Source organism: Vulpes lagopus, chromosome 12 (genome assembly GCF_018345385.1).
Source record: "Vulpes lagopus strain Blue_001 chromosome 12, ASM1834538v1, whole genome shotgun sequence".
Classification (NCBI taxonomy): Eukaryota; Metazoa; Chordata; class Mammalia; order Carnivora; family Canidae; genus Vulpes; species Vulpes lagopus.
The window spans coordinates 43,816,354-43,840,011 of NC_054835.1; positions in this window are offsets into that span (position 1 = coordinate 43,816,354).

Genomic DNA, 23,658 nt, shown 5'->3' on the forward strand with positions numbered 1-23,658 from the left:
CTAGCCCTTCTTAGCCAGTGTGATTGTGAACAGAAATTTTAGGGAACCTTAAACCAGTGGTCTCCCAGCTACTGGGTCCACACATCTATCAGAGGGGAATGGAGCTAGGTGCTAGTGGCCTGGCTTGAGTTTTGGAGCAGTCTGCCATGGGGAAATCCTCTTTCTCACTGGACATGGCAATGGCCTATGTGGCCTCTCTTTTTGGAGAATGGGGAGAGGGATATTATCCTGACTGCTATGGGCTTCTGCTTTCTTCTGTGGCCAGTATCTTGAAAGAAGCAGGAGGACAAAGTGTTCTGAGGGGGCCCACACTATATGAGGAAAAAAAGCAGGGAAGTGCTGCCACAATCCACATAGGACCAGCAATTAACTGCCTCAGGGCCTTTGCACATGCCATTCCCTTCATATAGAAAGCTCTTTCTCCATATATCTACATGGCCAATTTCCTCACCACTTTTAGATCTTTGTTCATATATCTTAGTGAGGCCTCCCTGACCACACTACTTTAAAATGTCACCCCACCCCAGCATTTTCTATCCTCTCTTCCTGCTTTATTTTTTTTTATCCATATTACTTATCACCCTCCAATATACTGTATCTTCTATTTATTTCACATGTTTATTGCCTATCTCCTTCCACTAGAATGCAGGCTTCGTGAGGGTAGGGAATTTTGTCTGTTTTATTCACTGCAGTAACTCTTATGCCTAGAAAAGCAGCTGGCATGAAGAAGGTGCTCAATAAAGCTTAGCTGAATTTGTGAATTAATGAACACAGTTCTGAGTTCTGTTTGAACGGGTTATCAGCCCAGCAATGTGTTACTCAGTGTAGGTGATGAAGTGCACAAGGTTCAGACTGGGATTCAGGGGAGCTGGTCTCAAGCTCCAGCCCTGCCCCTCACCAGCAGTGAAGTGGAGATAAAGTAGCCTATCTTGCATTGCTCCAAGTAGCTGTGAAACTCAGACCAGGTGATGTGAGTAAAAGGATGCCATAAATTATAAAGGGCTGCCCCTCAAGATCCTTCTCATCCTGACTACCGTTTTGACTGGGGCTGACCTGAGTGATGGGATGGTCAAGTGAGGTTGGTATAAAGATTCCTCAGAGGAAGTGAGTCTTTCTTTTCTTTCTTTTTACTTTAAAGATTTTATTTATTTATTCATGAGAGAGAGAGAGACAGAGAGAGAGACAGAGACAGAGAGAGAAAGAGAGAGACACAGAGAGAGAGAGAGACAGAGAGACACAGACACAGGCAGAGGGAGAAGCAGGCTCCATGCAGGGAGCCTGATGTGGAACTGGGTCTCCAGGATCACGCCCTGGGCTGAAAGCAGCGCTAAACCGCTGAGCCACCCGGGCTGCCCAGAGGAAGTGAGTCTTGAGCTAAGCTCTAAATATACAGAGAATAACACTGGAAAAGGCCCAAAGAAACGAGGAACTCATGGTGAGAGAGAAGCAGGGCCTTTGCAGAGATAGTTTCTGATGCTAATTCTAGACATAGAGACTAAGGAAGCTTCTGGATGTGGCCACACCTTCTCAGGCTAATTGCCCTGGCTGAACTGTATTCTCCTCAAGGCATGCTTGTTACAAAGAACTGTGGCCCATTGCACTGCCTTGGTGTGTTGTTGGTTGGCAAAGATGAGGGCATTAAAAACAAGCCTCCAGAGGCTGGAGCTGGAAGGTCAGGGACTTCAGCCCTTGTCCTAGGGCCCTGCAGCTACTCACTTTGTACCAGGGCCAACTAAGCTACCCTTGCCTTCTCCCCATGCAAAAAAAAAAAAAAAAAAAAAGCTTTTTGTAGTCACCATTCCTGACTACAGTTTCTATGTGTCTTAGTGACATTCTTAAGAGCGAGCATTTCTGATGCCCTTGAATCAGCCTATGGATGGAGCAGTCAGTTGCCCACCCCTCATCCAAGCCCCTGTGGCCGGAGGGGGAAAAGTCACATAGTACATGGCGGGAAGGTACATGGCTTCTCCCTTTAGTGTTGGGGAGCAAGGAGAATCAGTCTAGAAGGGCAGTTGGGCAGGGAAGGCCAAATGGCTGAGAGTTGAGTTCAAGTCCTCAATGCCATCTTGGGAGCCAGTGCTCTCAGGGTGGATTCTGGGAGGAAGGAAAAGGGCCATTTCCATAGCAATCCTGCCTGAATCATTGTCCCTTTGTTTACTCACCAACCCCCAGTGGCTGTGCCATCTCCCTGCTGGCTCTTCTCTCTTGTTTCATACCCCACCTTTCCTGCAAACTCAACTCTTCCCCACCTCCTGCCAGAGTACTTCCTTCATCACTCCAGCCTCTTGGTGTCCCCCTCATCTTCCTACCTCTCTCCAGGGTCATTTCTAGCTCCCTCAATGTGAGCTTCCTGGTGACAGATGTCTTCTGTAGAATCATCTCATATTGCTGTTTGGTTCCAGTAACTTCTTAGGCCTTATCTCTCCAAGGTCAACAACACAAACATGCCCTTTGCCCCCCACCTGATCCCCTGACCCAGGTCTCTGTTGGGCACACAGAGATCCTTACAGAACTGTGCAGTCATTTCCCTCCAGGGCTAGAGGGGGATTTAACCATATTCAGGTCAGATTTCCCCATTTTGGAGATGAGGGGCCTGAGGCCCATAGGCAAAATCCAAGGGCAGAACTGGGATTGGGATTCAGGTCTGCTGACTCTTTACTCAGAAGAGAAGGATGAGAAGGAAGGGGCTTTGGCTGTGATGTTGGTACCATAAGGCTATAGAGTAAACCAAAGCCACGGTGGCTGGTGGCAGTCAGGGAGGCCTCCTGCACCTGGGAGTAAGTGCTCGCCCACCCAGGATGACACAGAGATGTCTGAATGCCCTTTGTGTACGGAGGGGCTCAGAGCCTGATACCTTACCGGGAGCCATTTGTACTTTTGGGGATAGGCACTCCCCCCTCCTTGCCCCTGTTTCCTCTTTTATTTATTTATTTTAAAGACTTTATTTATTTATTCATGAGAGACACACAGAAAGAGGCAGAGACATAAGCAGAGGGAGAAGCAGGCTCCATGCAGGGACTCCAGGACCATGTCCTGAGCCAAACGCAGACGCTCAACCCCTGAGCCTCCCAGGCATCTCCCCCTCTGTTTCCTCTTTTAAAATGCAGATCCCTGAAGGGCACCTGGGTAGCTCAGTTGGTTAGGTATTTGTCTGGCTCAGGTCATGAACTTGGGGTCCTGGGATGGAGCCCCCATGTCAAGCTCCCTGCTCAGCGGGGAGTCTGCTTCTCTGTCTCCCTCTCCCTTTGCCCCTCCCCCTCCCCATGGACTCTCCCTCTTAAATAAATAAATAAAATCTTTTTTAAGAAGTGGCAGATCTCTGAGGGACACACTGCCTGGCAGAGAGCTCTGGTGTGGTTCTTGTAAGGAAAGGGAGGGGTGGTAGTGAAGGAGCCTTACAATGCTACCTGTTTCTCACCCTGACTCTGGCCATGGGCATGGTGTCTGTTTCCTGACTGACAGGTGATCTGAATAAAAGCCAGCCCAGGGATCCAGAGAGAATAGTTTCAGTGAAATGTTTACTACCAGGGCTCTGCTGTTCTATGAGGGAGAAGCAGGTTAAGCTGACGAACAGCAGTTGAGTGGGAGCTGAGCTTTCCCCAGCGCCTGAGGAGGACTGATCTCTGGGGCCTGGGATCCTGGCCTCAAGCTAAGGGCACTGCTGTGATCCTGTCTGATCTCACCTTGTTTCATCTGCTTCCTGTACAAAACTCTCTGGAAGACCTTGAGGGTGGGAAAGGCTGTGCGATTATCCCCATCTTGCAGGTGGGAAGAGTGAGACCCACTGTGGTGAAGTGGGTGTGGACAAAATGACAAGTGAGAAAGGAATTGGAACAGGAGTTGGGGCATGTTGTGGGCTCCATGCTAACTGGCTGTGCAATGTTGTCTAAATCTTTTAACTTTTGGGGGTTTCTTCACTCTGTTGTGTAGGTTGGACCGGATCAATGACTCTCAGACTATTCTTGTCCATTCACGACTGTACAGGCTTGCCCCTCACTTGGGCTCCTTTGGGACCACTCCAGGAGCTGTAATAATGCAGGTCCTGAGCCCCTTCTCCAAAAAGCTCATCAGAACAATGACCAAGAGTGGCATTGCAGGGATTTGCCCTAATTTATATAACAACTCAAAGCTTTTGCACTTCATATTTAGGAACAAATGATCTACCAAGCCCCTGGGTCATTGTCTTGGGAAATTCCAGCCTTCCCAGGCCCCGATACTGGGTTTCTGGGTGTGCCCAAGCACTCATCCGTTCACGTGGCTGGGCCAGGGCTGGGTGACCAGCCCACAAACGCTTCACTGATCAGAGGTTGCTAGAGCCCCCATCGTCACCTCCCTGTGCCTGGACACCAGCCCACAGTGGGTGGCAGGGTAGGGGGGGCAGGGGTACGGGTCAAATGCCCAAGTTCCTCGGCTGGGCTTGGGCAGATTCCACTCAGCGTCCTCTGTGGCCCACTCCCTGGGGCTCTGAGCTGCCTTTCCCCACATCTCCACGTCTTTCTCCAAGTCTCCAGTGAATAGTGCCACACAGGGAGCCTGATTTACCAAGGCTTGCGAGATGCTAATGGATTCCCTGGGGAAGACAGGCTGGGGCGGAGGCTGGCGGGGAAGGCAGGCTGTGCTGGCAGCTCTCACCCTGGCTCTGAGTCCTGCGGACGCCTTGGCTGGGCTGACATCCGCTGGGACGCCCTGATCAAGGTCACTCTTACCTCCCCGGGGGGACAAGCCAGGCTCAAGGGCAATGCTGGGTTGCCCTGCGGAGGACCTCTAGGCAGCACAGAGGGCCCCCCTGGTGAACCCAGATTGAAATGTTTTCTTGCCCCAGGCCCCATCCGCTGCTGATTTCAGAGTCTAAATGTGGTGGCTGCAAGAACAAGGTGCAATTTGAAACCAGATGAAGAAGGAAGAAAATTACCACTCAGTAGGACCTGGTGGGTGATGGTGGATGGATGATTCCTCAGGCATCTTCTCATTCCATCTTCATTCCTCACTTCCTAACGGCCCCCTGCTGCGGTGGCGTTATTCCATTTACAAGCACAGACTGCAACTCGGAGAGGGCAAGCAGCTGGCCTAGGGGAACACAGTGGGCCAGAGGCAAAGCAGAAGTCCCACCAGGCTCATTGCCCAAACCGGAGTGAGGAAAGTCAGGAACTGGAACCCCATCTTATAGGTAGACAAAGGGGGACCCATTTCTTCCTTCCCCTGCCCTGGATAGGTGAAGACCCTCTTCCTGCACCAACCCCCACTCGCCTCTCCTTATGAGATCCCAACCAGGGCAGTGTCTTTTTTTGTTTAAGAAAGAAGAGAATCTTCATTTCCTGCCAGCAGAAATCAATAATTTATGAACTACTGTTCCAGCCAGAGCAAAGAGTGATTTTTTAAAAAATGCTTCCTAAAATACTATATTAACAAGTATTCTAAAGAGTGAAAATATTTGAATTAGGGGAAATGAATGTTTTACGAGCTGGTGGGGAAGCAATCCCCTGAGATGGGCAGGGACGGCTGGGGAAGCAGGAGGGAGTCGTGGATGGGGGCGGCTCACCTGTCCTGAGGCTCCAAGCCTGAAGCCGCTGTAACTCAAAGAGGAGGTACAAAGGGCAGAGCCAATGTAGAACGGGCCCAGCAAAGGGCCTGGAGGGGCCTCCTTCCCTAATGCTTGTTAGATGTTGGCCACATGGGTCTGGGTCTGAAACTACTGTGGGTTTTAGGGGCGCCTGAATGGCTCGGGTGGTTAAGCGTCTGCCTTCAGCTCAGGTCATGATCCCAGAATCCTGAGATCGAGCCCTCCATAGGCTCCTTGCTCAGTGGGTTCTCTGCTCCGTGGGGAGCCTGCTTCTCCCGTCCTCTGCCCCCCCCTCCCTCCACTGCTCATGCTCTCTCTCTCAAATAAATAAATAAAATCTTCAAAAAATAAAAATAAAAAAACTACTGTGGATTTTAAATTCTGACCTCTTGGGACCTGCTCCCCTGGAATGATCCTCTAGGACTTCCTGCCTGGGCGGCTGGAGGCAGAGTCACCCTCTGTGGTAGGCTATATTTTATTGTTCAGTAGCTATTTTACTCTCCCCTCCTTGCTGTGCAGCTGATTATACTGCCCTGCCCCTGTCAGTGACTTTGGCTTTGCCAATGGAACATGGGTGGACATGACTTGCAGCTCATCCAGAGGCCTTTAAATGTGCTTGCTGGATGGCTTGGCCTCTGGGCCTCCAGCCTGTGCCTGATGTGGTCACTGCTCCTTCTGCCTGGGTCCTGGGATGACAACATGTGGGGCAGAACTGAATCCCAGCCACAGCCAGGATAAGTCACCCCAGCCATTGCACACTCGTGAGTTCATTGTCATGAGACGTGGAGATTTGGGGCTTGTCACACAGCATCACCACAGAAAAGTGAATATGCCTTCCCAGCACCCCTGCCTCCCCATCTGATTAGAGAAACACCTTCCTATTCCTTAGCCAGGCCCCCCATTGTCAAATTCATTCCTTTTGAAGAATACCTGCTTTCCTCCCAGAATATGTTCCCACTGTAGAGTACAGAGCAAGTACTCTCATTTTTTCCCATTATGACAGATCTTTTACAGCATCGACTCATGTCTCAGACTCTCAAGGCTTGGTGGTTGTATTTTGGTGGCCATTGATTGGAACCAAGTTGGGGGGAGGGACACAGTGATAAAAAAGTAGCTATGAATTAGTTACCCTTTAAAATTGATTATATTTTAGTATACATGTTACCCAATAAAGTAGCAGTTGATAAACATTTGAAAAAGAGTCCAGAAACACAAAAGGCTGAGGGTGCATTCTATTATTGTTTGATGTAATGCAGATTCATGGGTTTCTTGCAACCTGAGATTCCAAGGTACTGGGGAAAGAAAGTGATTTCTTTTCTTTCTTTCTTTCTTTCTTTCTTTCTTTCTTTCTTTCTTTCTTTCTTTCTTTCTTTCTTTTTTAAGAGAGTGACTTTTGTTGGAAGACAGATCACTTACCAGCAAGAAGTCAAGCTCTCTAGACCTCAGTTTTCTCTTCTGCAAAATGGTCATGCACAAGCCTCTGCAGTGGGGTTTTCATAAGTATTAAGGTAATAACATGAATGACAAAGCCCTTAGCAGACACGAGAGGGGCTTGACTAATCTTTCTGTTCTTTGTGCTTATTTGGTTCTGTGACCACAGCCCAGATTGAGAGCTGACTCTCTAGCCTCATTTTCTCCATCTGCAGAATGGGCAGCACAGTTCCCGTCTCGGATCAGCGCTGGAAGATGACCCGGTGTTCTGAATGTGAATGAACCTGGTGTGCAGGAGGCACTAAAGCAACTTTCTCCTTTCCTTCTTCTCTCCTGTCCGCGCTGCCGTGTGTTCTTGACCACATGCCAGTCACACCTTGTCCAAACAGCCTTCCCCAGGCCCCCACGCCCCTCAGGAGCTCCTTTAGGGAAAAGCTCTTCTCCAGGAACGTCTTCACCCCAAGCTGAAGACCTGCCCGCTCATATCAGGAAGAGAAGACCTCACTATAAATTAACTTAAGATCCTGTTTCCATGCCTCGGCCATGCTCACGTGCTTTTTAGGCCTATAGTCCTGCACCTTAATTAGAGCAATTAGTGCACGGCGGTGAGTGACAGTCTGGCTGTCACAGCCCTCTGCCAGTTGCACACTTGCCGGCACTGCCGGAGGCCAGGTTGGGTCAGCCTGTGCCCACCAGGGGGTTCACAGTGTGTCCAGGCTCCCACCTGGGTGACACGTGACTCTCCACAATGGAAACTGGAAGTGGAATTCCACCCAGCAGGGACAAGCAAGGTAGGAGGAGCGTTTGGCTGAAACACAGACCATGACTTTCTTCTTTCTTTTCTTTCTTCTTTTCTTCTTTCTTTCTTTCTTTCTTTCTTTCTTTCTTTCTTTCTTTCTTCTTTCTTTTTTTAGCACACACTTACTATTTTCACCTTAGTAACTGGGCCACAGTGACCTGCATCCAACTCCGCCCACTGGGGACTAGGACCAACTCTCCCCACCCACACGCCCCCTCCCCGCATCCTTTTGCTCTCTGCTCCAGGGAGAGTGGCAGGATATTAATATTACTGCGACCTGGGACTGGCGGAGCAGTTACTTGCATGAGGCATGGGGCTGAAAGACAGTTCTAAGTGTGGGTGGTTAAGAGCTCCAGTTCTGGGTTTGGGGCTCAGGTTGGCTGTGTGACCTTGAACAAATTACTGAACCTCTCTGAGTCTCCATTTTCGCAGCAGTGAAAGGGGGCTGTGGTAGCACAGGCTGGTAGGGCTGTTCCGGAGGCTAAAGGAGGTAGTGATGGTGGAGGGCATGGTGAGGGGCATGTCAGGAGAGGTCAAGGATTGTCAGATATCATTACACTTTGTTGATGGGATGACTTCTCCCCCAAACCCCATGGAATGGCTGGATTTATTCCCTCTTTAGAGATGAGGACATGGAAGTTCAGGGGAGTGTAGTAACTTGCCTGAGGTCACACAGCAAATAAAAGACGTGGAACCTGTCTCTGTGTGGCTCCCAAGTCCTTGCTTGCGAACACACACTGGGAGGCCACTGTGCCAAGGGCACAAACAAATGCCTCCTGGGTGTCCTTGTAGAACCCTGCCTGGTCCCCACTGTCTGAAGTGAGTCACACTGCAGTGTGAGCCCATGAGGAAGCAGTTGCGCTGTGAAAAACGGGGCATGGAGCCACATCCCTTGGGGTTGGCAGCCAGCCCCAGGCCTCACTGACTTTGGGTCTTTGTGAGTTCTAGGCGGTCCTCAGCCTCAACTTCCTCCTCTGAGCAATGGGGGTCAACGAAGCCTGCCTGTGGCCAGGATGACATGAACGCTGGGGTGAGAAGTGGTGTGGTGTGTTGTGTGGCACGGAGTAGATGCTCAAGAAATGTTGACTCCTTTCTTCTCTACTTATGGCTTTGGGGCTGGGGGTACCTCCAGGTGCTCCACCCCCCGGGCCATCTCCTACTCCACTGATGCATGAGGCTGGCCCTGCATGAGACTCAGCCCATCTATTTCTGAGCACTTCCTTAGTGTCTGGCTCTGTGCCTGGTTTCATGCGGCAGAGGCTCATCTATGGGTGACATTCCACTAGCTCCTCTCCAGCTCCCTGGGTGACCTTGGTCAATCACTGCTTCTCTGTGTGACTCAGTTTCTCCCTAAGTGGCTTGGTCTAGATTGGGACCCCGGACAGCCTCTCTTAGCTGGGCTGTATCAGAATCACATAGAAAAATATTTAAAATAGAGATCCCTGGCCCCACCTCAAGGGAGATCTGCTTCAGTAGGTGGGATGGGGCCTGGGAATATGTATTTTTAAATGTTTCCCCAGGTGATGCCGAAACTCAGTTAGGCTTGGGACCTGTTGGCCTAGAATCTTAGCTCCTTGCAGTTTCACTAGGCTACTCTTCCAAGTAGGGGCCACACGGCCTGTTTGTGTGTTCTCCTCCCTCTGGTGCCACTGTGCACTCCGGCCTGGGCTGGGTGGCTGCAGCAAGGGCTTAGAGATTAGGACCTGCTGCTTGGAAGGAGAGACAGCTTTCCAAGACAAACAAGAACCTTGCCAGACGCCTTGGGGCAATCTCAAGCTCCATGGGAATTGTTTTCATTTTTTACTGAGGATGAGGCTCTTCTCAGCTGGGAAGATTCCTGCTGATGTAATTAGATTCCTTTTTCTCATTCCTACCAGAGGCACCCCTTCCCTACTGCGCCCCCCACTCCCTACAAAGTGTTGTCCAGGCCTTCACTTTGCCCATATGTTGAAACAGCTGTGTGTATGGAAATTCCTGGGGATGGGGGACTGGGAGGGGACAGCTAGATATTTTCATTTGTTTCCAAACGGGTTATAGCTTCATGTACCTGCTATGAGGGTGCTGGGGTGGGGCTAGGGTCCCATGGGAAATGAGTGCCTCTTTTTTTTCTGAGAGAGAGATGGGAATAGACTATCAGAGAGGGCTTTAAAGTAAGAACATGACAGCACATGATCAGCAAGAAACAAGGGTCAACCACAATAGGAAAGATCAATTAGATTGTAGAAAGAATTGTTTCAGGGTTGTTCATTATTTTTATTTTTAATTTTCTTTTATTTAAAGATTTTATTTATTTGAGAGAGAAGGAGAGAGAGAGCATGAATGGTTGGAGGGGCAGAGAGAAAAGCAGACTCCCCACTGAGCAGGGAGCCCTGTGTGGCTTGATCCAGGGACCCTGGGATCATGACCTGAGCCAAAGGCAGATGCTTAACTGCCTGAGCCACCCAGGCACCCTTTATTTTAATTCTAATTAATTAATTCGAGAGAGAGAGAACAAGCGGGGGGTGGGGGGAGGCCCAGAGGGAGACAGAGAAGCAGACTCCCTGCTGAGCAAGGAGCCCAATTGGGGCTCGATCCCAGGACCCTGAGATCATGCCCTGAGCTGAAGGCAGAGCCACCTAGGTGTCCCTATTTTGTTTATTTTTAAATATTTTATTTATTTATTTATTTATTTATTTATTTATTTATTTGAGAGCGCAAGTGTGGGAAGGAGCTGAGGGGGAGGAGCAAGCAGACTCTGTGCTGAGCAGGGAGCCCGGCATGGGGCTGGAGGCAGGGCTCGATCCCACCACCCCAGATTGGAACCTGAGCTGAAATCAAGAGTCGGAGGAATAACCAACTGAGCCACTCGGGCACTTATTTGTTAGGATGAAAACAAAATCCAAAACTTACAAAAGAGTATCCTGTGAAAAGTGCTTCTGTCACTACACATACTCCGTCCCACTGTGCCGGCACCCACCGCTCCACTTTGTTACAGATCCTTCCAGAGACAGCCTATGTCAATAAATGCAGATAGGGGAAATTACTTCTATTCTCCCCGAAAAGGTAACGTACCGTACAACTCTTCTGCCCCTTAATTTGTCTGCTTCACGTATTTGAAGATCTTTGCATATCAGAACATGGAGAGCAGCCACAATTTTTTTTAAAAAAGTTGCTGGTTCTACCTTATGGCCAATTCCTTTAATGAATCCTCTATTAGCCATTCAGGTCATTTTCCATTTTTTTTGTTTGGTTTTATTTTATGAGAGATGCTCCAATACAGTAGGCCTGCAAACATGCACTTCTCTGCTTAATCTATGGGATAAATATCTAGGGGTAGAATTTCTGGGTCAGAAGGTATATGAATTTTTTATTTTAATAGGGCCAAATTACCCTTTCTGGAGATTGTGCCAATTTATACTTTCACTAGGAATATACAAAAATGTGTTAGGAAATACTTTTTATCTTTGCTGATTTGCTAGGTGAAAAAAATGCTATCTCTTTGTAGGCTAATTTACATTTCTTTTATGAGTGAGGCTGAGCATCTTTTCATGTGACTAAGAATTATTTGTTTTTCCTTCTTTGTGAACTGTTTATATTCTTTACTTGCTAGTTTTGCATCTGGATTGTTTGTTTTTCTTGGATTTGGAGGAATCTTTACATATTAAGAAAACAGTCCTTTTGTCTGTGGTAAGAGATGCCAGTTGCTTGCTTATGAGATTTTTTCCATGGAAGAGATTTTTGACTTTCATATAGTCAGATTTATTAACCTTTTCCTTATGGTTTCTAGGTTTTTTAATATACTTTAAAAAAGATTTTCCTACCTCCAAATTAATTTAAAAAATATTTTAATACTATCTTACTGATTTCATTTATGTTTAAGCTTTTATGCATCTGAGATTTATTTTATTATAAGGTGTGAGACAGGGATCTGGCTTCCTTTTCCAATTGAATAAATCATTGAATAAATAACTCATCCTATCCCCGGTGATTTGAAATACCATCTTCACCACATACCAAATTGCTATTGCTACTTATTTTTGTTCTAGAGAATTTTTTTTTCTGTTCCATTGATCTGCCTGTCTATTCATATTGTTTTAATCACCACAGCTTTATACTGTTTTAAATAGATGGTAGGTCTAGGCCCCCTCACTATTCTTTTTTAGAAGATTTCTGGGTATTCTTGCTTGGTTATTTTTCTGCATGAACTTTAGAAAGAGCCTGACTAATTCTAAAAAGGAAGCCGTTTCGTGGTGGCATGCGTGGGCTGGGCTTGCTGCCTGCCTCCTCTGGCCCCCACGACATGCAGCATCCGGCAGAGAAGGCAAGATGGTGCTGGACAGTTATAGATGACTCAGGGATGTACCCCCATTAATCAAGGAGGGCTTTCTGGAAGAAGAGGAGGTGGGAAAGGTGGAAAAAGTGGAGCATGAGCAGGAGGAAAAGCAGAGAATCTCAGAGCAGGGAAGAAAGAGGCCTCCTAGCAGAGAGGATTAAAGAAAGGACTCTCTGGGGGAGAAGCAGAGCGAGATGAGGCTTTTGGGAAGAGGAGCCAAAATCAAATCTGCGAGGAGGTTTCCTTATGGAGATCGGACAGGAGTGGGTGGCTTGAGGAGGTGGAGGCCAGCCTGGAGGGCCTGCCCGGGTAGGTGGGGGGCCGCCTGGAATGGACGAAGGCCCTGGTTGGAGAGGCGATTGGGCTCTGAGTCATGCCACAGGGCTGCAGGAGCAGGCTTCCCCGGCTGAGCGGAAGGCAGGCAGAAATGGAATCAAAGCCAGAAACTCTGATCGTCCTCTTCAGGCCTGTTGGTTCCCAGGGCCCAGCTCATGCTCTTTCTGGTGACAGAGGGTCTTTCCCCCCAGGGGAACCATGGCTCTGGGTTTGGACTTGACCACTGTGATCAAGTGGGTGCATTTACTCATAGAGAGGAATCGGAAGCCCAAATCTGAGAACATGAAGTGTAATTGTGCATCCTGGGCTACAACAGGAGCACACAGGGGATGGACATTGCTCTTTTATGAGCAGTTGTAATTCTCCAGACTAAAGAAGGCAGCAGGGGCCCAGCCCCGGGAACAGGAGTGCAGAGTCTGGGGATGCCTCCTCACCAGGGGGGAGCTGGCCGGCACTGGGGAAGAAAGGGGGGCCCCGAATGAGTCTGGGTGTGCTTACAGCCTTGTCGGGTTGGTCCAGGAGAGGGGAGATGAAGCAGGAAACAATGTATGGGTGCAAGAAGCCCCAAAGCTCTGTCTGCCCTAGGGTTCACTCGCCCCTAGCTGGGGGGGATCCTTACCCTGGCAACATGTCCCCATGTGAGGACCCACTCAGCCCCAGGCAGGACCGTGCACACTGCTGGCAGACCACATGCTACAAGCTGCTTCTACTCCTGCCACCTTCAGGGTGGTGGGACCTCACCTCCCTCTTCCCACCTGAAAGCTGGCTCTCCTGTCTGCACCCTCCTGGGCTGGGCCGGCCCGGGACAGGGCCCTACCTGCCCACCTGAGGACCTAAAAAGCTTGCTTTCTGCAGCAGTTGCAATCCCAGACTGTCATCAGGCCCACTCCCTCTGAGACTTCTCACCCCACCCCTGAGACCCTGTGGTCACCCCTGCAGGAGTCTGCCTCTGCCAGGCCGGGGCAAGGATTTGGGGATGATCTTCCTTCCCAAGAGCCACAACATCTTGATTTCAGTGAGCTCAGGGTCAGTATTTTGAGGGGCTGTGTTTATTTTCAGTTCGAGTGGTTGGGATGTTTGTTTGCGGTTTGGTTTTGGATCCAAAATACATGCCGTGGATACAAGGCCACCAATACAAATCAACAGGGGGCAAGTGGGGTTTAGCAAAAAATGTTCTTGCTGAGGAGCCGAGACTTAAACTGTATCTGGAAATCACTCCCTCCCTCTGGGCCTGTTTCCTGTCCTGTAAGGGATGTTGGACTAGGAGTCTTGGAAGGCCTTCCCAGCTCCGACCTGCTCTGATTTTTTGAAAGAGCTATCAGGCCCATGACACTGTGTCCCAAGCATCTCAGTATGGACAAGGGGAAGGCTTTCGAAGTCTTTTCCCTGGGATGGGGGTTGGCATGATTTGCATGGAGCAGTCTCAGGCCTCCCGAGGAGGGTTGCTCCTCTATCTTCTGTGCAGCAGGTCGATGGGGGGTGAGGGCCAGGGTCTTCTGTCTACCCATTAGGCACTGCATACACAGCTCAGAAAAGGAGCTTTTCCTTTTAGAAGGAAAGTCACTGCTGAAGAGGCCCCCAGGGACCCAGCCTGAGGCCCAAGCCCAGCAGGGGAGACAGCCCAGGATGAAAGGGCCAGGGCAGCAGAGCCCACTCCTCACTGCCTGGACAGGCCAGCTGGGCTCCTCCTGCCCCCACACTTCTCTCTGTCAGTGCAGCAAGGGGAACCCCCGGAAAGATCATTTGCTCCCTTTAGTACTCAGAGGGAAAAATATGTGCCATGATAGTAAGAAACACGAGAATTGTCAGAAATAAATGAAATCAGTAACATAGGTTGTGAAACAAAAGTAAAAGTTCTATTTGTGATGAAATAGTATTTAGAAAATCAAGAAAAGACCCAAGTGAAGAAAAACTATGAGCCTGTGGCATAACATGGGTGACAATGACACTTCCGTGGCAACGTCCCTGCCAAATCTTGCAGTCATCCACATGGACTTCCAGTTCATGTCAACATTTTGCAAGCTTTGTAGCATTCAGCGCACATATTTCTGAGGCTCCCTCCCTAGTGCACAGCAATATCTCTGTGTGTTTTCTTGGGTGTAGGAAGGTAAAGAGGGGCTGCTGTGACAAAGGGGCCCAAGAACTCAGAAGCTACAAGTCTAGTTCTTTGTCCTGTAACATTTCAGGTCAGCAGGCAACTCTGTTTGCTAAGACATCCAGGGACCCAGATTCCTTCCGTGGTGTGGCTCTGTTGACCTCCAGCCTTAAGGTTGAGAACCAAGGCTGGGTTTCCATGGAGGCACCCCCTGTCTTATGGCTCCAGTCTGGAACTGAGCCCCTCTATTTGCTCACATTCTGCTGGTGAACACTTAGTCCCAAGGTCACATCTAATTGAGAGGGAGGCTGATTAATGTGGTCCCTAGCTAGGCTCCCATGTGCTCAGATACAAACTTCTCATCGAGGAAGTAGGGGGATATAAAATTTAATGGATCGCTAGCAGTCTCTGGATCTTTGAAAACTGTCAATCCAAAAGTTTGATTTTTTCCCATGGACAGCCCCTTCATGCGATTATGCTCTTTGGCCTCGTCTGTGTCTCTCCTTCTTTCTTCTTTCCCCTCCTCCTCCCTCTTCTGCACCCCACCCTCTCTCTTACTCTTTCTTTCACCTCTTCCCTCACCCCAATACAAACCTCCTAGGATAAGCAGGATGGAGTTTCCAGGTTCCATGGATCAGGATGCACACTTATGATCCGGATGGTTAGAGCTAAGGACCATGGTGTACATCCCTGTCACCTTCCCTGTACTAGCCCTTGACCACTTCACCAGTGTTAAGCCATCCCCAGTCCAAGTGACCTTTGAGAATGTAACTGAGAAGCAGATGGACTGACTGTACAACAAAAAATAAAGCATCGACTTTGCAGGCAGAAGACCATGCATTTCATGTGAGGCCAGTTACTAACTGTGTGATCCCGGGCAGATCTCCTGGCCTCTGCTCTGAGTCTTTATCTAAACAATGGAGCAAATACAACTTCACCTTCATACTCTAAAGCGGTTTTGTGAGGCTGGAACAAAATAATGTTTGGGTAAGAGCTTTGCATCTCTTTTAGTATTTTTCTCTAATTAATTTCCACATGCTGGTTTATAGTCTGAATTTGGTAATTCCAATATCTGAGGTCCTCTGAAGGTCTAATTCTGTTGTTTGCTTTTCCGCTGATTTTCACTCATTGTGGCTTACTTTCTTTTTTTTTTTTAAGATTTATTTATTTATTTGAGAGAGTTCACACACAAGCTGAAGGAGGAGCAGAGGGAGAGAAAGAGAGAGAGAGAGAGAAGAGAAGGAGGGAAGCAGACTCCCTGCTGAGTATGGGGCCTGTTTTAGGACTCAACCTCCAGATCCTGAGACCAGGACTTGAGCCAAAATCAAGAATTGGTCACTCCGCTGATTGAGCCACCCAAGCACCCTCTGGCATACTTTCTTATGTATCTTGTAATCACAGATTGTGAGTCATGTTCACTTGGGCTTTCCTTACCCGTGGGAATTCTGCAAGGCCTAGGTTAAGAATGTCAGCTCCGAGGAGGATTAACAGTAGCACCCGAGGGTGTTACTAATCTGGTCTGACTTTAAGTAAACTTCTTGGTTTGCCGTTTGCCACATCACATAAGCAATGTCCATTTGAACCCCAACCAGCAGAGCAGAGGAGAGGAGCCTATGGTTTCCAAATTCTCAGGGAAGATGGATGCTTTTCACCTCGGCACCCAGGCCAAGGTAGTCATGTGTCCTTCAGCCTCTCTTTGCTGATGAGGCCACTTTCTCATCCCAGATCCAGCCCTTCAAGGATCTAGGTTTTCTGCTGAAATCTCAGTTCCAGTTGCCCACCTTGTCTAAGTGCCCGTGTGGATTTTAAAACTTAAGACCCTGTGTTGGGGAGAGGGGCTAGTGCCTGAGTGCAGCTGTCACCTCCAGCCCTCTCAGCATTCTCACCTCCTATTCTCTCTTCCTTTGGGGGCCCTGACGATGACCCTCACCTGCCTGTGAACTCAGTGCTTCATTGAAAGTGTTTGTTGCATTTTACCCATTCCTAGATGTTGTGTGTAGTGGGAGAGATTTTCAGGATGGCCAGTGGACTCCAGAATTCCACTGTCTTTCAAGGTTTGTTTGGGTTTTTTTTTTTTTGTCCCCCTGCTCTCCTCTTTCTTTTTTTCTCTCTTGTCTTCATCCTGGTCTTCCATTCCTTCTCTCCACACTGAAGCCACACTTGTCTGTTAGATCTCTATCGGTAGCTCCGTATATCTTAAGGGAACATTCTGGCAGGTGCTTCTGGTGGGGCCTCCCCAGCTCCTCCCTTTGCTTCTCTACCTCCAGCCCCCTAATGGGGCCAGTGGACAGCCGCAGATGCTCTCCTGCTCCAGCCTGCCCCCCTCAGGCCTTAACTTCTGCCCAGACTTGTCCGAATCCCTCTTTATTCCGTCCGTTACTATGCCACACGTCAAAGTGTGCACAACCGGGAGGAGCTCTTAGGTCAGAGCTTTTTATAATCTCTGTGGAGCCTCCCTCCTTTGTGAACATCATGCATCAGAAAAGCTCAAAGTTTTGATCCTCAGAGATTCAAATGTCAATGCCAAGCCTTGACTCTGGGCTCTTCCCATTGGCGACGTCCTAGCCAGCAGGGTCCAACTGAGAGCTCGGAGCAGCCCGAATTTGGCCAACTTCTCCTTCCTGGAATGGATTCAAGGAATGTGAGAGAATTCTGGGGTGAAAATAGGCAGAATTGCTCAAGAGGGAAAGAGGATCTTTGGCCCCCCTCTAAGGCTCATTTTTCTTCCTTTTGGCACTCTCCTCCCTCTGCAGACCGGGCCCTGAGACCCTCACTCAAATAGTCTTGCTCTTCCCCGGGGAGAACTGACAGGGACTTTGGACTGTGCTGCCTCTACCAGGGGATTTTGCATGGTAACAGGGGCAAAACCTTAGGTCCAGGAGACCGGATCCCAGGCTTCCAGGAAAAGGAAAGACAAACACTGGGGATCAGGGATGCTCTTCCCAAGACTATTCGAACTATACCTAGAAGATGGCCCGTGGACCCTCTAGTGTAGAGTCACTGTGCCCCCACACCACACTTCATACACTGTCTCATCTAAGGGTCACAACCACCCTACGAGCTGCCTCCTTACCACCATTTTGCAGGAACCTGAGGCCGAGCATGGCAATAGCCACCCTATAGATGCTGGGGGCAGAGCCGATGTTCAATCCCAGGCCTGACTTATCTGAAACCTGTCCCCTACCTCCCGTGCTGGACCATTTTCAGGAGGCAAAAGGACGGGCGTGCAGGCTGGCTACTGCAACTCTCTGGGTAAGAGCTGACAGCTTTGTGTCACGCTTCAGGAGGCAGCAGACTCAGGTGTGAAGGCCAAGGCCTCTGGAGCCAGACTGGAGACATTCAAATTCCAGCCGTTGTGCTGATCTAACCAAGTGACTGGTGCTGATTCTGTACCCCGGGCCCCCACCCTGCTCTCTCCACCCCTGCACCCAGGGTGAGCCTTTCAAACCCAGATTGGATCGTTTCACTCCTCAGTTCTCAACCTTCTAACAGCTTATCACCATTTTTAGAATAAAATCCAAATGCCTCAGCGAGGCCCAGGGCAGAGGCTGCTCATATTCCCCAAAACCTACATTCCCCTCTTGGTGCTGGCCTCACCCCTGCAATGTTCTTCAACCTCCTTGTATGGGTAGGGGTGGGAACACGCCTGGTTCTTGCCATTGCCCATGGATTGTGAGTGAGGTGACAGGTGCTGCCCCAGACTGAGGCAGATGAGAGGGGCATCCCTCCCACCTTGCTTTCCTCATCTGCCAGCTAGATGTGGGGGGTCCAGTGAGGACTCCGAGGAGAGGATGGAGTCCCAAGATGGAAGGTGGCTGGGTCCTTGGTTGTATGGAACAGAAACCCTCTCCCCACCCTCTGATAACACCTAACTGAGCTGATACACAAGTGAAAAATCCAACCTTTATGTGTTAAACCATGAGGGCTTGGGTAGCTGTTTGTTATGGAGGCTGGCTCGCCCCGATTCATACAAGGCCCTGCGTGGTCTGATCCCTCTCCAAGCCCGCCCGCTTCTGCCCCTTTCTGGCACTCTACCCTGACCACACCTGCCTTCCTGCTGCTTCCTAGATGTTCCCAAGTTCATTCTATCTATGTCTTTGCCAGGCATCCCACCCTCCTGGAATGTTCTCCCCAAGCTTTACACGATGCTCTTTCTCCCTTTGTCCAGGTTTCTGATCAGATGCTGCCTCCTTGGGGAGAGAAACCCTCCTTGGGCACTTGTGCCATCTCTCTGTAGCCTCTGACTTGGCTCTGTTTCTCTCCAGAGCACTTATCGTCACTTGACATTCTAATATACGTCTTTCTTTGTTGACATATTTTTTACCTATCTCCTCCCCATGTCTGTCTAGCCCTGGTGCCTAGAACAGTAGCATGTAATAAGCTTTCAGACAATATTCTTTGACTGGACAAATGAACACACTTCTCTCTGATCCCAATCTGCCTGCTTCATTCTCTGTTATCTCATCCATAAAATGGGGCTATGTGTTGGGATGGCAGGAGATGTTGTGGGTTAAGGGTGGTACCCAGACATCCGAGGAAGTAGAGGTTCTAAAGTACTTAGAGACTGAGAAGGCAAAGGTTGCAGAACACCTTGAGTGGCTCAGTGGTAATCAGAAGCCCAATTCCTTCTCGATTCTCAAATTTTTACTCAGGCCTGTCCTCCACCCCTCTCCTGTCCCCTCTCCATGGCTATCAGAGGTCTGGAGCCTTGAGATGGGGGTGAAGAATTCACACTGGGCCCAGTGCAAGAAGGCCCAAACCAATGCCAAGGGCTGCTGAGAGCAGAGCCGAAGAGGATGATTTAGGCAGAAGATTCTAGTGACTGCCCTCCCAGGAGAGGGAGCGGGGCTAAACCACCTGGCTCTGGATCCTTGGGCTGGCTGCCAGCTGTCACCACTGGCAGGTGTGTGGAGCTTCATTGGTGCAGGGAATTGAACTAATGGGGTGAGCTGATGGGAAGAAAGAGGGGTAGGCTCCCCTTCAGAACACGAGCTATGGCATCCGAGCAGCTGTAGCCACAGGTGGAAAGAATTAATCTGCTGACACTTCCAGCCTGCCAGCTGGAGAATCTGGGGGCTTTTGCACTTACAACCTACGGAGGTGCACAGCTCGGGGTACTCTCTGGTTGTGGAGACAGAGAAGGGATTTCAAGGAGGACCGAACAGCTCATGCAAAGGCACACACTTGTGAAATACCAGAAGGACAGAGCACCGGCCAGTTAGGATGGCAAGAAGGGGGTGGCACTGGTGGCCCTAGATGGGGGGAGGTCTAATCAGAAGCTGATCTTTAAAAAGCCACATATGAGGGAAAGCCAGGCACCAGGCTAGGGGTGGTTCCTGGACTAAGACCTTCTCAAATCCCTGGGCTGCCATGAACTATGGGTTCTTGAGAAGGTCATTTACCTCCTCTGTGCCTCAGTTTCTGCATCTGTTGAGCTGAAGGTAGAGTCTTTTACACGAGGTGAGGAGAAGAGAGTGGCTGCCTGTGCAAATTGCAGGGTTCAGTTCTTTGAACTACGAGGTGGATGGGAACAGCTAAGGTTTCCCCTGGGGCAGCCGTGAGGGGAGGGCTGGGGGGTCAACCAGGCGATGACTTTGCTGAGAAGAGAGAGGGAGAAAGGGGAGAAGAACCCCAAAATGCCCTGGAGGGAGAGGTGAGGGAGGAGAAGCGCTGGCGATGTTCTGGCAGGAGGCCAGATGTGGCCAGGGGACAGGGACTTTGGTGTCTCGTGACAGATTCAGTCCAGCTGTTTCCGGACAAGCAGTGAGGGTGCAGACTGGGACCTGTGGTTGTCAGTGGGGTGTGCCCAGATATTCAGGTGTTCTCTCTGTCTAGGTACACAGCACAGGACTAGATCTCCCTGCCTTTGAAGTTCTGCATGGCCATGTGACTTGATTTGGCCAAGGATACTTGAGTGGAAGTGACAGTATCACTTCAGGGGGAAACTTGAAGAGCCAGCATGACTCGCCACCAAAGCAGAGCCTATCCGCGCCCCACTCACAGCCCTCAGGTCCTCCCACTGCCTTACACCTGTGGTGTCTGCATCTCTGTGTCTGAGGGCTTTTCCCAGACCACAAAACACAGCTGTGTCTGCATGCACAGCAGGCTGGAAGGGCCAGGGAATTCCACCCATCACCTCTGTCAGCGCTGGTCAGTGACTGGGGGGTTGAGATATAAATATCCCAGCTCTCTCCCTCCATCCCAGATGGGCTCACCCTGTAGCAGGGGTTCCTCGCCATTTCCCCGGGATTTCCCAGGGGATGGACTGCATTCACCCACAGCAGCTGGCTTAATCCATATCCCTTCGTAGCTGCTTTCCTTACCCCGTTGCACTTTCACTCTCCATACCAGTGTTCCGCACCCTCCAAATTAGCTGTTTTCATTGCATCATTGACTCTGGGTCTGTTTCTGGACAGCCATGTTTCTCTTTCCTGCTGTCACAAAAACCCACAGGGCAAACAACAGGCAATTTCCCAGAGAGTGGCTGTTTCATCACCCCAGGCCTTGGGGTAGAGTGACTAGAAGCTGGGTCCCCAGTGCACTCACTATGGATAGTTACCAGGAGTAAGACACACCCTGAGGGCTGGGGGGGTTGTTTGTTACTACAGCATCACCTCACCTACTCTGACTGATACAGTCCCTGTCTCTTCCCTATGCCCTGCAAAGACCCAACTAATTCAAGGCATCTTATGGGAGAGAGAAAGACAGAAAGACCAAGAAAGGAGACACATATGCATACATATGCACAACAGAGAGAGAGAATGAGGGAGTGTAGGATTGTGTGTATGTGTGTGTGTGTGTGTGTGTGTGTGTGTGTGTGTTAGGGCCAGATGGAAGGGGAGAGGAGGGACCAAGAACTCTGGGCTTAGAGAGACAGAGTTAAAAGGATAAAAGATCAAAAGGCTCAGAGATGCAGGGACGAAGGTCCAGAGTCACATGGCGAGTCAATGTCTAAACTAAGCCTAAAATCTGGACTTCCTGATTTCAATTCAGTGCTTTCTCTCCCCCAAGCTCATTGCCCCGTCCAGAAGGCCCAGCTGGCCTGCTTTCTCTTAGCCTCCCTGGCTTTGCCTGAAGAAGCACACAGCAGGTGGCTCCTGGGTCCAAGCACCTCCCACACGGATCACGGTGGCACATCTGCACTCACTCTGGGCTCCTGGCTGGTGGTTGAAGATGTGTGGGAATAAGCAGTTAAGGCTCTTTTGCTTGCAGGCAACACAAATAGACTCTTTTGCCAGCTCAAACCAGAAAAGGGGTTGAGTTGGGGAGTCCTGGGGCTCCTAGCTAATAGCCTGGGCCTTGGGAGCAAGTGCAACAACAGCAGCTGGGACTGAGCCTGTGCCATGGACCCTCCTGCCAGGGGTGGCCCTTTATGTCACTCACCTGCAATTCTCACAGGTAAAGGTTCCAATTCCTGGCAGAAGGAACCGGACCGGCTAGCTCCAAGCAGGTGTTGGTCTTGGCTCCAGTGAGCTGAATCCCAGAGTGGGGGGTAACCTGAGAGCACACTGGGGCCCGTGCCTAGGATGGCCAGTTCCTGGAGAGTCAGGAGAGTAGAGGGAGTCAAGTGTGTGAAGAACCCTCTTCCACCGTTGAAGCACACCTCCTCTCAGCAGGTCCTGCTCCTTGTTTTTCCAGAAAGCAGGGGTCTCTGTCATTCATTTGACCCTCCCTGAAGCTCTAATTGGGATATTACAGGCACCAGGTGTCCTGGAGACCATCCTCAGCCCCCTGGCACACAACCACAGTAACGCAAAGCCGAGGGGCCTGGAGCCTTGGGAGAGCCTTCCTGTGGTGGTGGGGGGACCACAGAGGCACCCCAGCTCTGTATCTTGGTTTCATCAATCAGCCTGGGGATGCGTAGAATCTGAGCCAGCCAGCATAGTGACATATGGACAGAAAGTGCTAGAAGTTATTTTAATCTGCTTCCCAAGTTCCTACATGGAACTGGGTTTATGAAGAATTCCAGAGCTGGATTTCCTTGACTCATCATACTTGAGATTCTGTCCATGGAACTTTTCTTAGAGAAGGAGGCCTGCCCTTTGACTTAGTTGCAGAACTGCCCACAGCCCTCCCTTGCTCAATCTCACCCCTCTCGCCTCCTCTGTTCCCTTGGGACTCCCTTGGGGTGTCTCTAGGTCAAAATATCCTCCTGTTCTTTGGGGGAGCCTGACCAGAGGCCCTGTTGTTTTCACTCCTGTTCTCATGAAAGTCCCTGTGGAAGGAAAGAAAAAATGTCACCTAGATAAAGACACAGAGCATAAAGAAGAAAAAACCAAAGAGTGACATTTGGGAAAGTTTAGACAAGAATGGCATGGGCAGGGCTGAGCTTGGGAAGTGGGAGAAGGTCAGAGCCAGGGGGATTAGGGACGTCAGCTGGCTGACATGGTGACAGATGTCTGGCCCTGGATTCCTCTTTCATCATGATCAGAGTTTGCTCTCTGAGCTCTGCCAAAGCCACTTGCTACACTGCTGAGCGCTTTGCATTGACGGTCTCAATTAATCCACAAGACACCCTCTGGGAGATTGTTACTGTTATTAACTTAAATGGAAGATGGAGAAACTGAGGCCCAGGGAGGTAAAGTAACTTTCCTGGGGTCCCATGTCCATCTGACTAGGGCCCAAGGGCCTACCTGGACCCCCGTGGTTTTGAGGTCCCAAGCAACTGTGATGTCTGAGGTACTCTAAAGCTTTATCTAAGCAGATAAGACTTGCTAAGAGAGAAATCTTTGTGCTCCCAGAGAAGAGGGTGGAAAATTGGAGAGAAATTAGCTTGGAAGTTGCCAATCACTGAGTCCCAACCCAGGCTTTGCCTCTCACTATTGCATTACCTTAAGCAACTCTTTATGGGGACCCACAGGTAGAACGGTACTGTGCTTGGCCAGGCTTGGGCCAGGTGGTCACACCCAGGCCAATCTTTTGTAGCAGTTGGCTCCTCCCATTCAGCCTCGTTAACTAAAGCAGCAGGAGTGGGCAGTGCTTTGTCCAGAGAAAAGGAGGCGAACAGTTCTTGGCAAATTAACGCATATCTTTTATTTTTCAAATTCCAGTTCACTCTGCTTCTAATCATTCCCATCCAGTATCGAAATGCCACTACTGAAATGCACACTCTACCACCGTCTGTC